Raw genomic sequence first — 13,819 nt, 5'->3', positions numbered from 1 at the left:
ATTGTTAAAATTGCAAAAGAAGCGATTTATGTGAGTCAATCAAAATTCAACAGAAAGCTGATTTAGCAAAATAATATAATAATTTAATTAATCAATAATATCGAAAATTAATAAATAATAATACTATGTAAGTTTACCATGATATGCACAAAAGTTGTTTGTATGAAAATCAATCTTGCGCAATTATTAAATCTTCCAATCGCACAAGTCGCCCGATCGAACCCGTAATCCACCAGAACGTATTCCCGTGATTTCAGTTTTGTTGTTAAACCTCGCCCGATCGAACATCGCAATTCATCAGAACGCATACTCGTGATTTCACTCAGCTAAAGTATAATCTGTAAACTTATCTGTAATAATTAAATTAATATTTATTTGGAACGAGATAATAAAACCAGGGTTCGCTTAATGCACGCACCAACCTTCTTATTATTAGAGTCAAACCAACCTACCCTCCGGTTCCCTATTCCATCTCACTTCCGAAAGACCCATAGGAACATAATATGGCACAATAAAAAACAACATGTGAAATTTATTTATAAATAATATGTAGATATATTATTTTGCACACTAAAGACTAAAATAATCTATGAGGCCCGATGACAGTAGTTTAGTGAAACATTAATATAATAGTAGGAGTGAAAAATCTCATAAATAATAAGATATTACAAGCGTAACCTCTCGCCCCCGTGAGCGTTTAGTCTTTTAGCAGTATAAATTTAATTTCAAGGTATTATATATAACCGTTACCAAAACGGATTGGTGCGGTACAGGAAAGGTATACGGCGAAGTGATACAATCTCACCCAAACTATTTACAGCTAATTTTGAAAACTTATTGAAGTAACTTGACTGGAATGTTAAAGAAATCCTTGTGAATAGAAAATGGGAAGAAATATTTTAGTCACCTAAAGCGTAGGTGATGAGGTAGGCATCCCTGTATCAGAATACATAAAAAAACTCACTGAAGTAATTATTACAATTGCCAAGAAAAATAGAGGAGGAGATCTATGCCTTCAATGGATCCAATCGCACATGGGTATTGAGAGCAATGAAAGGGTGGATGATCTGGCAAAGGAAGCTGGCCATTCAGGGGTACCATAACAGTGGATACCAGAAAACCTGGACTGGAATTAGGTTGTAAAGAAAATGTGCCAAAGTTTGTGGATAGATTTTCACCATAGGGCATCATTAGAAAAGAGGAAATGGAGTAAGTCTATTCTACCATCACCACGGTCGGTGCCCTGGTTTGTAGAGTCTCCTTTGACGAGGAACGAGTTTAAGTTAATACTGAGGCTAAGAACAGGGCACACAATAGGCAAAAGGTTCGATGTCCTTATGGGAAGAAGCGAATCGCAGCTCTGCGATGAATGTCATGTTTTAGAAGACATTGTACATATAGCACTACAATGCCCTAAATATGAACTTTACAGAGTACAGCTGGGAATTGCGGATATCTATGAGAATGTCGACGAATTGAAAAGTGCCCTGGTGGTGGGTAAGACGGAAGAGCTTGGCAAAATTGTAAAGTTCTTTAACAGAATAATAGTGAGGACCTGATCGTGCAGATTCCTTCCTAGAAAAAAGGCGATATGACAGCGAGTCGCAGTCAAAGCCTCGGTAAAATCACAAAAAAAAAAATTAGCAAAATTGGATTCAAAGTAAATCTAATATAGTCACGTTTAAATGCTTTGGTGGCTGAAAAGAGGACCTCACCAACTACACTCAGCTTGGTCAACAGGTAAACAAATACATGCATCAGGGATGACATGACGATGGTAGACGTAGATGTAGATGGATGTATGTTTGGTGAAAATGTTCGCAGAAAATTGCTGAGATTTTGTGATTTTTTTGATAATTTGATAATTTCTTCTGTCTAAAACACATAGTGCATATATTACGAATCAAATATGAATGTTAATATGGATACATATGAACTAGAGAGAACCATTAAGTAACACAACGTAGAATTAAAATGTGCTTGCTGAATATAATACATACGGACAAAAAACGGAATAGTTGGATAAAGGAACAAACAAGGCTGTCGCTGGACAAATGTATTCATCAAGTGGTACTCAAGAGATGGAGAACGTCTGACAGGTAGACAGACCTGAACCGAATAAATAGTTCAGAGAAATATTTGTTATCGAATAAATACGATAAAGTATTGGCTGTACCTATATGCCAGATTTGAAGAATTTATCCTGACATGACTAGAAAAGATTAAAATTATATATTAAATATAAAAAAATTCGCTCACCCATAGAAAGTATTAGTTTAAAGACACTGAGTTTACCTATTTTATTATATCTAACGACTGACATGGATCAGTATCCAGAGGCAGGGCTAAAATACTTTCACGATGGGGGTAAATAAGGGGGTGTCTTTTTATCTTCAATTTGAGATGTCTTTTTGCGATTTCGAATCCGTGGGGATTGTTAAATGTAAGTGCCGAGTGAAGGGTAAGTAATTAGATATGGCTTGGGCAGATGTTTTTTTTTAAATCTTACAACGTTTTTCTAAGATCGTATTCTTATTTGTCCGGTACAAATCTTGCAATCGATTTTTAACTAACTTCCCGACTAGCTAGACATTTGAAACTTTTAGAATATATCAGAACACGATGCCAATGCATTCTTTTAATACTTTTAGCCATTTTTAAGCAGAATTCAATTCATTTTCAGTTAATTCTGTTTTGTATGAAAAGTTATTTCGACACCATTATTGGTTGCTAGTCTGGGGTCCAAGCAACTAAATATACGTGCGTTACTATGAAAATCAATATGACATGTCAAGTACAAATTTTTTTGATCGTTTAAGCTAGGCAAGTCAAGTTTATATGATTCAACAGAAAATTTAAAAACGTTGTATATAAAAGTTCTTTTTATCTTGTAATTATTATTAGTTACGTCACATTTACTTATTTAAAAACCATATGCATCTATTTATATATTTATGAATATATTTTACTAAATCATTCGAAAATATACAGACAACACCGTATTTTATTTATATAAATATACGTTTTATAATATTATGTATAAGGCTGAAAAAAATCATTATGACTAATGATTGATTTCTCTGCAATTAATTTGGCGTTGCTTATTTGTTTTTTCACACGTCTTGCATGAATGTTACAATGCTTATTTAGTTTAATTGCGGTTTAAAGTTATTCAGTAAAATTCTATTGGGGTTTGTAATTGACTAGTTATTTTTATAAAAAAAAACATTTTGGGATGATGTCCATAACGTATGATAAATTGTAGAATATTTAGCTATAACAAATATTAAACACGAATCTAAAATACCCACGGCGAGAGATAAGAACAGCATACGGGTTCGTTGGATATCTATTTTATATCGTCGGTTAGAAACTTACTTGTTAGACGCTTTCAATCCACTTCACTTGGTCACTCTAACTTCGATCTCGCACAGCTTAAGATCTCCTTGGATCTTCAGTGCTAAACAATTTTTATCTTCGGACAGTACCCATACAAATTCAGTTTGTCATCTAACTTCTCCTGAAAAACTTTACTAGTCAGTTAAAATGAAAGGACGATGGAAGCATTTACCTAACAGTTAAGTAGGTACATTCTTAAACATTATATATCTTAGATAGCATTATCGTATCTGAAAACTAATGGTCATAAAGTCTAAATTGTTAACAACCATGTTTCTTTATTTTGTATCGCGTATTTATTGAACTTACATATAATGTTTTTCATCTTCTTTAAATCACAGTGTTTTCTTTTAAATAAATTGAATTACTACGTTACACATAGCGCCTATATACTCCAGTGGCGAAGGGTGGAGGTAGGCTGTTAAGATCCGATATAAATAGTTCACACTAAACTTTGTCAGTAATACATATTTATTTTCATTGAATTAAGATAACAATTTCCAGATAATGTAGGTTAGTTATTAAAAATCAATTAAACCCTGTCTAAATCGAACCATAATAGTTTGAGTATGTTATGTACCGTCGAATAAAAATAATGCACTCCTTTTCAGTCATACTTATTTGTTTTCGTTGAATTAAGAATACGTATTATTATAGATGTTATTGGTTAGTTTTTTTTAAATTCATTAAGCCCCGACTAAACCAAATTATTATTGATAAAAAAATATCCTTCTATCAATAAAATATTTAAAACTATGTATGATTGAATGGTATAATTTTAGATATTTTATAGATAAACAACTATTTTTTCACTATTATCTAACTATGGCTTGGTATAACTCAAGGTTTAATTAATTTTAAAAACTAACCAATACAATCTACATATTATTGTAGTCTTAGTTCAATGAAAACAAATATTATGTATTACTGACAAAGTTTAATGTGCACTATTTATATCGGATATTAACAGCATATTGCTTGTGATAATATACTCACCTATTTATCTAAAACCTACAATCATAAATAACATATATTTAAACTAATATTTAATAATATGTTTATCTCTAAAAGTAATGCCACACTATCGTACAAATTTACACGATATCGTGATCATATTTTCTGATATTGAGAGTATATTATAATCTTTATTTTATCATTGAGCACTAATTTCCAATATTTTCTATACATACATTAAACTCATGCTTTTATCTGATTTATTCTAACACACGTCTTATTACTTAAAAATTTTCTGACAACTGCATTTTTTTGACAATAATAATATATGTTTTAATTGTCTAATATTATATACCTATATATTATAGACATATCGTATATAATACACATAATATATAATATAATACATTATATTATATACATTCAAAACGCTACTGAATTATTTTTACTGTCGAAAGAGAATAGAAGATAGCAACAGAAAATAAAATGTCAATTATATTATGTTTTGCCGAGTGTAAGTGATTGAAATATTTTAGCCGGCTTTATTGTTCGGGGCAGCCATTCGGTTATGTTATAACAGTGATGGTAAACCTTTACTTTTGACAGATACGGGTCAAACCTTCAATTTGAATTTCGTCAGCGGAGCATATTGATCTCGAGTGGAGGTTATATTAGCAGACCCTTTTTTATGTGGAATGTTTTTTCACCTAACCCTTCAAGTATTTCTTGTGCATCAAACTTAGTAATATATTAAAAAAAAAATGTAAAATTTTGTCAGACGCAGAAATTCAACTTAAGCCCAGTCGTAAATTGAAAATCGTCTAGACAGGGATATGGCCATACATGATAATCGGGCGTATTATTGCAACTGTCGTTCATAATTCGACCATGTTTAGGAAAAAGGACGTAACCGTCACTGAACAAATTTTACAGGAGAGGCAAAAACGTTTCTTGAGAGTTTTTAGCTTAATATTTAAAAAAAAAAAATAGGCACAGACATTGGGTGCATGATGATTGATGATTTGGTGTAAATATATTTTCGATCTAATATTAATTAAAGAAATTATTACAGAAAAATCATTAAAACTGAGGATAAATGCTTTTTTCCATAAATTAAAAATTAATTAATCTCAATTAAAACCTGAATTTAGATAATAATTCGGCATTTGCGGCTTACTTCCTTTTTATGGAACGTATATTTAGTTGTATACATTGTTAATATCTAATAAAGCACTTTTCGAAAAATCGAGGGTTACGCCCTTTTTCCTAAGCACAGTCGAATATGTACAACAATGGATATGCCGGAACAGTGACGTCACGTGGCTAGTGGAAACGAACGTAAAAGCAGATTCTGCATAGTAGGTATATATCTGAGTTGTTTTCAAGTTATGTATGTGTAACATTTTCAAATCTTGTAAAGTATTCGTTGAATAAAAAAATGGTTTATTAAAAAATATTAGCAAGTTCAAGTAGACGTTATAACTTAATATTTGGCGCAAGCCGGGCGTCGCTCAGTAATTAAGGTAATTAATGATGCCTTAATTTAAAACACAAACACCAATAGAAAAAATAACGAAATTTGATAAGCATTTTATGTAGGACCTACTAATTAAAATTATTGTACTTAAGTAGGAGGCTCGTAGCTTAATTGGCAACAGCATATTGGCGCGTTACCAGTTGATATACAGGTTCATATCTCGTCAGGTGTAGTATTTTTTCAAATGTGATTTTTTATAGTATGTAGGTATATCCTTAAGGTGTTTTCAAGTTATGTATGTTCAATAAATAACTTAATTTTTTTATAAAATGTGTATGGTAGTGTATATGCAATTTATAAACTAGTTACAAAAGTAAAATGTTGTAATTTGTTCTTAATCGATTTAACCCGATTCTTGGACTACCAAACATTAAACATTTATGCGGACATGTATCTTAAAATGGTTACGCCGGGCATTGGTTTTCCATCGCTTTATTACAACATCAACCACAATTATCTATCAAAAGGTTCACTCAATTGTAAATAAAATAAAATTATTTACAGTTCAGTTTCATTCTACATTCAAAGAATTTATTATATTGACGAAATGTATGACATTTTTAGAAAAAAAAAACTTATATTATACATTTTATATTATCATCACAATCATCATCAGTCCGGGTTAATCGAATCCCAGATGAAAGCATCGAAAGGTATTTAATTTTCTTTCATTTTTTTTTGCAGCTGTAATCTTAAAATAAGTTAAACCACCGAAATATAATTTCATCTTAAGTTTAATCAGGATAAATTATAAATATTTATAATTTTATCTCTACAAAAAGCCACGAGGTCAAGCTGGCATGGAGTGCATTTGGGTATATCTTCAAAGGTGACCGTCTATTATGTTTTAAGCGTAAAGTGTTCAACCAATATGTGATACTAACGCTCACGTACGCAAGTGAAACATGTACTCTTAATGTAAGAGAGAGGCGCACGTTGAGCGTACGCCCAAAGATCACAAAAAAACAATGGATAAGAAAGCAGATAAGAGTACACGATGTGACTGATATCGCTCGGCGAGTGGACAACCGCTGGACAAATGCCATCATACAGTGTTACATAAGGGCATTAAATATCCATAGGGATGGCCAAAAACCAACTGGATGGACGAAATGATAAAGTTCGGTGGATGTACGTGGCAGCGAAGAACTAGAGAACGAGAAGAGTGGATAGAGCTAGGTGAAGCATCCAGTAGTGGATTGACCCCGGTTAATGGTGATGATTATGATGTAGTGAATCAATCACGAAAATACACAGGCTTGTAAATATCAGAAATATATGATTGTGATCGCACCAGCGGGATTATTATATACAGAAGGCAACTATCGACCGCTAAAGTGATAAAGTGATAGTATTTATTACATATTTGTATTGAGGTATTATAATTGTTACAATAAGTTAGCTGTCTAAACAGTCAACACTATCTATCTCACTCTAAATTTTATCACAGCCAAGAGAGGTGCTGTTAAAATATAGCACTTATTACAACAATTAAAACCAACCAAATACGTGCTAATACTTTGATACAAACCTGCCCTAAGTTTGATAATATTTATCACTTTATCACTTTAGTGGTCGATAAGTATATTATAGATAGACCCACAGGAATCGAACCCGGAACTCCCCTTTAAGAAGCTGCGAGGATAGAGAATATCTTATAAAAAATAAATATAAAGGCATGCTGGACAAAATAAGTTGTGAAGACTTCTTTGATTTTAACACCAGCTTATGTAACAATTTATGTTATTCAGTTCCGTGTTTAAAAAAATGTTACGAATATGTATATTACACATAATGTATTACATAAGTAAAATTAGGTTAATATTAAGTTAAAATAGTAACGTAGAATAACAGTGTTCATTCTTTAAAACGCAATATTTAAACTTGTCATAATAAATGTTAAATGTTAAGTTATAAGATATATTATTTTTGTTGAAAATAATATCTCGACCATCTTGCGGTCAGATTTGAAATGGGCGGCAAAACACAAGACCCGCAGTCTTTTGCGGCGTCGTTCCGGCCTCGGCGGGCTTAAGGCGGATATAGTTAAGCCTCAAGTTTACGAGTCTATCCCTTGCTACGTTCTACGCCGTAGCGCTACGCCGTAGATCGGAGCTAACCCGCAGAGGCGGTATCACTACCAAGATCTGGACACGGATTCGAAACTCGAGTTAGTTGTGTTAACTAAAAAAATGTTTCTCTGGCTTCTTAGTGTTTGATATCTTGGCGAGATAAAACGCTGAAACATACAGATTGGTATTTTCATTGTGGATACCGGTAAGTTGATTGACACTTACATTTTAAATTTCAGAGCATTATTACCGAAAAATCATAGTTATTCAACAATTACACAAGTAGAGAACTGTTTTTTTTTTTTAATGTTTTTAGTATGGTTGAATTAGTAACTAAAGACTAATTTTTTTTTATACCATTAAACGCATTGGAGAGAAAGTAAAAAGAAAGTAGTAGAGATAATTATGGCATGCTCACTTTTCACTCTATAGAATCTCGTAAGTCACTTCTAATATTGATACATTTTTGTCTGCTATTACGAGGGATGGTTTCCAATCCTGGCGTCCTCAAAAATCTATATTTATATCCGGCTGTCAATTACCTACGTGGTCAGAACTGTTTCCTCGAGTCAAGCCTATCAGGCATCATTAGTGCGGGATGCAAGAATTGTCAATGCGCTCCCCAAAAATATAGAATTTTTTAATGATGTGCTGTGTATTTTGTTTTTGAAACTTTATTTTACTGTGTGAAATTGTTTATATTTTTTCTTCTATTCCCATGTGAGGGTAATATTTTGTTATAACATAAATATCGTGTTGTGAGCGCTCTGATGATTTATATTCTTAAATAAAAAAATAAATTAATTAAAAAAGGCAGGTCGATAGCTTAATAAACAAAGTAGTCACCTGTATACGAACAAAATGTGAAACTCACACTTGGTTTAAGTTATTTTTTCTAAGATATGGAGATATTATGTATTCTGAGGTATTTAAACATTATGAATTTTGCACAAGTAGGATTTAACAACCTTAAATCCTGTGTATAGTCAATATTAGATTTTAAAAAGTGCAACAATTATTCTGGTTGTTTATGAATTGACATGATTTACGAAAGCGTCATCGTAAATATTATTAATGGTGACTAATTTTACTCTAAGATTCTTTTCCATGACGCAATTTAACGCTAAGAATAAATATTACGGCTTCTTTTAGCCAGTATCCTCGATGAACCAAAATAGATAGTAAATAAAAAGAAACACATTGATTTACAAATTTCAAATTGTATAATATTTTTTTAAAGTTATTTTTGGCACACAATAAAAATGCTCATAAACTAGATTTATAAGGATCATTAAGTACGTGAATCAATGGATATATTTTGAGCAGTTATTTAGTAAAAAATCTATTTTATATGTGATATAACACATATTTGGAGTAATAATATATTATGTTTTATTTGGTAGAGTTCTACTTACCTAATGCGAAGTTACGAAAGACGTATTACCAGAAGTACCGCTAAGTTTTTTGGTCCACTGAGTTTTCTATATATCTGTTCACGGAGCTAAGTTTTGTTCTACGGGCGGGAAAATTGAAAGATAAAGTGGAAAATGCAATTGTGGCTCTGCATTGGGTGGAATAAAAAAATAATTGGACATTTCGCGGTGGAACCCGGACATTGGATGCAGTATAGCGAACGTGCATTCGCCATATTGTAATGAAAATTGTAGTTTGGGAAATTAAAAGCAAATACTTTCATGAGTATAATGCGAGTATGCAAGTTAAACATAACTAAAAGAAAGGTTCTGAAACGGTTTAACGTAAGTCACAAGTAAAATTTATGTGTTTACTATTTTTTACTTCCATCAAATATTTGTGAAATACAATATTGTGGATTACAATATACCCGATCCTCTTTCTGCACGGTTTTTTTGCACAGTTTAAAAAAAAGTACCAATAATTTTTTATTTACACTGATTTTTTTGTTTTAACACGGTTTAAAAAAACCAAAAAGAATAAAAATACATATTATGTATGTACGTAGTTATCAAAATAGATGTTAATATTATTATAAGATACTCCCGAAGATGTTTACTCATTAAATATTTCCAGCGAAAAACAGCAGAATGAATATATTTCTCTATGGTAAATTTAATTTAAATCGAAAACTATGTGTAAATATATTTTGATGAATTTTTTTCTTTCTTTAATTGGAAGCAATTGAGCTCGGGAATGGGACGACTGGCCTCCGGACAATTGGACGCCGTGTAGACGAGGTATTTTAATCAGTTTCTATCTACTACTTAGTAGTTACACGTATGGCTGCGAGACGTGGACCCTCAACACGAGAGATGTCCAAAGGCTAAAAGTCACACAGCGAGGCATGGAGAGGTGCATGTTGGGCATCACGCGAAAGGGCCGTAAGAGGAACGAATGGGTTAGGAAGCAGACAAGAGTACGCGATGTAATAGACGTTTGTTGTTTTTATTTAATAAAACGCAATTTTTTTTATAGTACTTATTCCACTTTTAATTAATATATTAGGACCGGTTTCGTCCGCTTCAGTGGGACATTTTCGACTCACTCGAAAATGTCCCACTGAAGCGGACGAAACCGGTCCTAATATATTAATTAAAAGTGGAATAAGTACTATAAAAAAATTGCGTTTTATTAAATAAAAACAACAATACAATGCAGTTCCACCATGAATTGACAGTTAACAAAATAAAGGAAAAAAAAAAAAAATGAAAGTAATAGACGTTGCCAAACAGCTGAAATGGAGATGGGCGGGGCACATTTCTCGCCGAAAGGACGGCCGCTGGACAAATTCCGTCAACCAGTGGTACCCAAGGGGTACGAAACGGCCACAGGGTCACCCTAAAAGCCGCTGGATTGACGAACTGGTAAAGTTCGGCGGAAATACGTGGCAGCGAACGACACAGGACCGAGAGAGTTGGAGAAAGCTTGGGGAGGCCTTCGTCCAGCAGTGGATTGACCCCGGCTGATGATGATGACTTAGTAGTTTGAATTCATTTTACTCTTAACATAATGTATTCTTTATCGCGGATTGAGAATTACCATGCCTAAGGCTTTATATTAAATAAAAAACAATTTTTCGTTGGAACTTAAACATATGCACGATTAAATCATTGTATACGTCTGCATATTTACATTCTTACCAACTATTAAATCATTAATATAATCATTGAAGTAAAAATAATAATATTGAATATAAGAATAGAAGTACCTATAAGTACCTAACGTCTATTTATTTTCGAATTCCGTGGCGTCCAGTTGTACGGTGCCAAATCGTCCTAGACCCATTGAGCTCTTCTATGAATGGAAGGCTATTCTGCTTTACAATGGTTTACAAAAGTATACATACACTTTTTAACTACATACATAAATAGTTACATTATTAATAATACAGAATTACATTTTTGTTACACTATACACTTGACATTTATGTTACATTTTTAGAGAAATTCATGTACAATTTTCATAACTGAAATATTTGGTTTTGCCAGGAATGAATTAATCGTGAAAGGAGGGTATAACCTGCATTTTCCCAATTTATTAATTAACACCTCTCTCTTCTGGTCATAGGCATCACATTGCCAGACAATGTGGTTAAGATCTTGAGTGGGATGCCCACACTGACACTGAGGGCTATCTACCAATTTAATTTTGAACAATGATTCGTTAAGACTGTAATGCCCTGTCCTGCTTCTAGCTATTGTCACTATTACATCTCGCTTTATTTTACAATGTTTACTAAACCAAGTTTTAGGAGATCTACTATAATAATTTTGATAGTAGTGTGTTCCCTTTTCTTTCCTAAGATTTTATAAATATTTACCGTTATTTTCGCTCATTGTTTGTTTAAACTGGGCTTTAAAATCTGTGTATGGAATTCTTATATTTTCTGATGGGTATTTTACGGATTTTTTTGCCAATTGATCAGCAATTTCATTGCCATTAATTCCTTTATGCGATGGAATCCAGTATATCTGTATATTTGTACCGTGTTCGTTACTATTGCTAAATTTGAAAATGTTGGTTCTAATATTAAGAATGTAGTCATTAGCTTTGATGCTGAAATTTGGATTTTCGAGCGAGTGAATCAGACTTAAATATTTCGATGTATAAATAATAAATAAATAAGATTTATTTTTGAGTTCAAAAATTTCGTATTTTGAGTTGATTTTAAGTAATGGAACCTATCTATCATTTTTGTATGGGCAAGTTATCTTTTTTACACGATTTTTTTGCACGGTAATCTTTGGTACGTATCCCCCGTGCAAAAAGAAGATCGTGGTACTTAATATAATAACATTTAATCTAGAAAATTAATAATATTATTTTTCGAAATCACTCCATTATTGGTTTGGTCTAGAGAAATTCTTTGCTAGAAAACTCCTCTAAAATGAGTAAAATTAATGTCAGTCCATACACGGAAATACCTTGTACTTCTGAAAAACTTTAAATATTTCGTCAACAGCGGCTTTCCTTTCCAAATTTTTATATGTCTTAGATATCTGAATGACTGGATTTGCGTTTCAGATCTTTTCTCATCTTCAAGCGATGTACTTAGCTTGGCTACGAAATTAACTTATGGTATATGAAACTTATTCATTTAAAAATTAAGATATCTATCGGCAACATGTGTAAACCTATATGTTACTGTAATCATCATTAGTTGACGAAAGCAGAGACAGTTTGATTTTTATTTGAAATATGCGCTTTTATGCAAGAGCGACTAACATTAATACTTTCGAAATCTTATCCCGGATAATTAAAAAGGGTTCAGTTGTCATTCGACCATGCTGACAATAACATCTTTCCGATTAAAAAAATATTACTTTATCAGACTTATTTTTTTTCAGGTCAGAGAGTTTGTTGTAATCTCTAGCCCCTTCTAATATGTTAATAAATCAATTACTTAACAGTGTGAAATTATCACATATTTTTTTTCGAATGTATAGTACCGAAATACATTCGGTAAAATTCTACTATAAATAAAGTACCTGTTGTCAATTACCCACCCCTCAAGTAGAAATCATGTTGCACAGCTTAAAACACCTAACTACGAATTAAATTCATGCATTCTGTGAAGCTACGTAAATTAAATGGACTTAATTATATTTGAACAAAGGAATTCTTATTATATTATTGAATTGTAGTCAGGTACCTAAGTATTGTCTGACTGTTATAACTATATATTAATAATCTAACTGAAAAAAACTAGCTAATAACATTCACCAAATTAACTACTTCAGGAATCAGGCCGAAAATTGCATTTGGAGGTCTTATAACTAGGAGATTAGCTATGAGTAATATTATCATATTTGATTTTCCTACCTGCTCATATGAATGTTAGCTTGTAAAAAATCTGAAAACGTAAGTTCAGGTATAAACCATGCTACCTAACTCGGCGGCATCGGTTAATGGGAAAGATAAATGTGCAGACAGATCCAGTCTCTCACCAGAGACGTCAGACTAACGTTAAAGCTTGTCGAATTAATCTACCTAAATAATAATTGTACGGTGCCTGTAAGTCTTTAGTAAAATATAAACCAGCCTCCATCCAAGTATTTTTTACAACGTTTTTATTAGCTCATATTCTTGTTTCTCCGGTGGGTGTTTGTTCAGTACAAATCTTGCAATCGATTTTTAACTAACCTCCCGACTAGCTAGACATTTGAAACTTTTAGAAAATATCAGAACACGATGCCAATGCATTATTTTAATACTTTTAGCCATCTTTAAGCAGAATTGAATTCATTTTCAGTTAATTCTATTTTGTATAGAAAGTTATTTCAGAAAAATCGGTAAAAAGTAAAAGACTATTATTGGTTGCTAAGGTGGTCCTAGTAACTAAATTATTAATATATATACGTGCGTTACTATGGAAATCAAA

At 32.2% G+C, this 13,819-nt stretch overlaps 1 protein-coding gene across 1 annotated transcript in view; it reads right to left on the bottom strand.

Moving 5' to 3' along the window:
• Positions 1-13,819, bottom strand: part of Ggamma30A (guanine nucleotide-binding protein subunit gamma-e) — a 379,757-nt gene that overhangs the window by 108,042 nt on the left and 257,896 nt on the right. The gene's annotated exons all lie outside the window — the stretch shown is intronic.

Source organism: Rhyacophila brunnea, unplaced genomic scaffold, assembly GCF_057557595.1.
Source record: "Rhyacophila brunnea isolate RB1 unplaced genomic scaffold, BYU_Rbru_1.0 scaffold_22, whole genome shotgun sequence".
Classification (NCBI taxonomy): Eukaryota; Metazoa; Arthropoda; class Insecta; order Trichoptera; family Rhyacophilidae; genus Rhyacophila; species Rhyacophila brunnea.
The sequence above is the reverse complement of the archived record's forward strand: the minus strand, read 5'-3'. Positions and strand labels throughout refer to the sequence as shown.